General features: G+C 44.1%; 1 pseudogene; it reads left to right on the top strand.

Annotated features, from left to right (window-relative positions):
• The first annotated feature begins 865 nt into the window (after positions 1–865).
• Positions 866–2,096, top strand: LOC147970916 (uncharacterized; annotated as a pseudogene).
• Positions 2,097–2,544: the final 448 nt, after the last annotated feature.

Here is a 2,544-nt window from a genome sequence, read left to right as displayed (position 1 = left end):
ATAGATTCACATGTGTGTCGTACAGGTGAAGTATTCATCCAGGGTACTGTTGTCATGTTCCCCTGCCATCTCGCAAACATCGCCACCGGTGATCAAGGAGTTGATGCGGTAGGTTCTATGTCCGCACACGACTCAGGCCATGGAGTATATGTTGGTGGTGGATGCGATGGCTCTGAAGGAGAAGAAGTTGTCGGTATGTACGCGGGCCTCGGACATGCTCGTGGTGCACATGATGTCTTGCTTAAACGCGTGCGTGCGGCGCTACTTGCTGGTCCTGTCGTGGGGCGTGGCCGGGGAGGTGACAACAATGCCGTCTGGGATGCCAGTGACGCTCGCCATGGTCGTCGACGCTCTTTGCTGGTTGCAGTAGAATGCGCCTGGCTCTGACGAAGTGGCAAGGCGGCCGTACCAAAGTTGTTCCATCTTTGCTAAATGGCAGCAACAATGATGTGACCAGCCCCGCCCGCAACCTTAACCGAGTTGACTGTCCTGAAGGTGTTCCATCTTCACTAAATGGCAGCGACAATGATGCAACCAGCCCTGCCAGCAACGTTAACCCATGCATCTGTGTGGAGTTGAAGAAAGATGTTGTTCCGGAGACTGATTCTGGAGTACAAGCTGAAGTAGTTGACACCGGCAGCAACAATGGTTAGTCTACTCCACGAGTTATTTAAGTTAGTCCTTGTTTGAAGTCATTGTGAGTAATCTATGTCACTTAATTCGTGTTAATTTCTAGAGGATGTTAGTTCATTTTAACTAAAAGTAATTCATTTATTGTTCTAAATATTCTATAGTAGGCTCAAATGCTAAACAAAAAAAGAAGCGAAGATGGTACCCAGACAATCAATAGCAAGAAATTTATGCCATGCTATTAGAGCGGACAAATCAAGGTGTACTAAACCAAGGGGTGGTTGAGGAGGTGGCAGAACTTTGTCAAGTTAATTACCGCACTGTTCAAAACATATGGTTGAGAGGCAAGCGAGCCGGTGGTATTCATGGAGTAGCAAACAAAAGGGTGAAAACTTGTGGCCGTAAGAAGATACCATTTGATTCGGATGCTATAAAATAGATTGATGTGAGCAAAAGAACTACGCTTAAAGATCTTGCTAACGAGCTTCAAATGGCGAAGACAACATTATGGAGAAGGTTGAAGGAGGGTAGACTGAAGCGCCATACAAATTCAATTAAATCCACACTGACTGATGACAACAAGCTAGGTTGGATTTGGTTTTGTTTATCCATGTTGGATGAACTAAGCGTGCCTGAAGAACCCACATTTAAAGGCATGTACAATTTCATCCATATTGATGAGAAGTGGTTCTACCGCACTAAAGGTACTCTGAACTACTACTTGGCACCTGATGAAGAAGAACCCTATCACAGCACACAAAGCAAGGGATTTATTGAGAAAGTGATGTTCTTGGCAGCAGTAGCAAGGCCTCACTATGATGATCATGGTGTCATGACATTTGATGCCAAGATTGGAATTTGGCCGTTCACATATCAGGACTTTGCAAAGAGGCGTGGCCCTTATAGAGAGAGGGGGGAATAGGTAACCAAGGTTTTGCGTCGGTGACAAAGGATGTCAGTAGAGATTATATGGTGAACAAGCTTCTACCTGCCATCAAGGCTTTGTGGCCGGCTTCGGAACGCGGACGCATAATATACATTCTGCAAAATAATGCAAAGACCCATATTTCCGTGAATGACAGTGTGTTTTGTGCAGCGGCACAGGCGGATGGATGGGATATTAGGCTTACATGTCAGCCGCCCAACTCACCTGATTTGAACATTCTTGACTTAGGTTTCTTTGTGGCACTTCAGGCTCTTTTTGAGAAGATGTCCCCTGGTAAAATTGTTGATATTGTTGTGAAGGTGAAAAAAGCATATGACACGTACCCAGCCGAGAGAAGCAACCATATTTTTTGACCCTTTAGTCATGCATGCACGAGGTACTGACGCAGAAAGGAGGTAAGCGGTACAAGGTCCCGCACATGAGGAAGTCATTTCTGGCGGCACTCAAAATGCTTCCAAACGTAGTACCCTACGATGTTGATGTTGTAATTGCTGCTATTGAGGCCCTTCCAGATGCTTGATGTACTTCTCATCGCTTGTTATCATTAATAATCTTAGCAAATTCTTTAGTTATACAGTACTAAAATTAAACTTACTCGTACTATACTTCTAGCACTTAAATCTTTTGTTTTCTGATGCTTATTACTCCATGTCATCGACTAATCTTAAAAGAACTCGTTGTTCTTGTTTGGTGATGTTTATTACTCCATGACATCAACTTATCTTTTGTTTTGAGAGTAGAACGTTGCAAGTAACAGTAACCAACAAAATGATCTTCATTCATGCCTTTATTAATGTATGATGTCACTTAACAAACTCGCACAATACAAAAAAGACTTTGGGCACATTGCCAATTTATGAGATCACACCAAATGTGATGCGAAGCATCCCAAGGTCATCCCCATGGACCTGCCTACGTCTCCCACGACACCACTTGGACCAATGACAAGAGCTCCAGCAAAGGCTATC

Source organism: Triticum urartu, chromosome 5A, assembly GCF_056163025.1.
Source record: "Triticum urartu cultivar PI428250 chromosome 5A, HENAU_Tu73, whole genome shotgun sequence".
Classification (NCBI taxonomy): Eukaryota; Viridiplantae; Streptophyta; class Magnoliopsida; order Poales; family Poaceae; genus Triticum; species Triticum urartu.
Note: the sequence above shows the minus strand (reverse complement) of the source record. Positions and strands in the feature narration are given on the sequence as shown.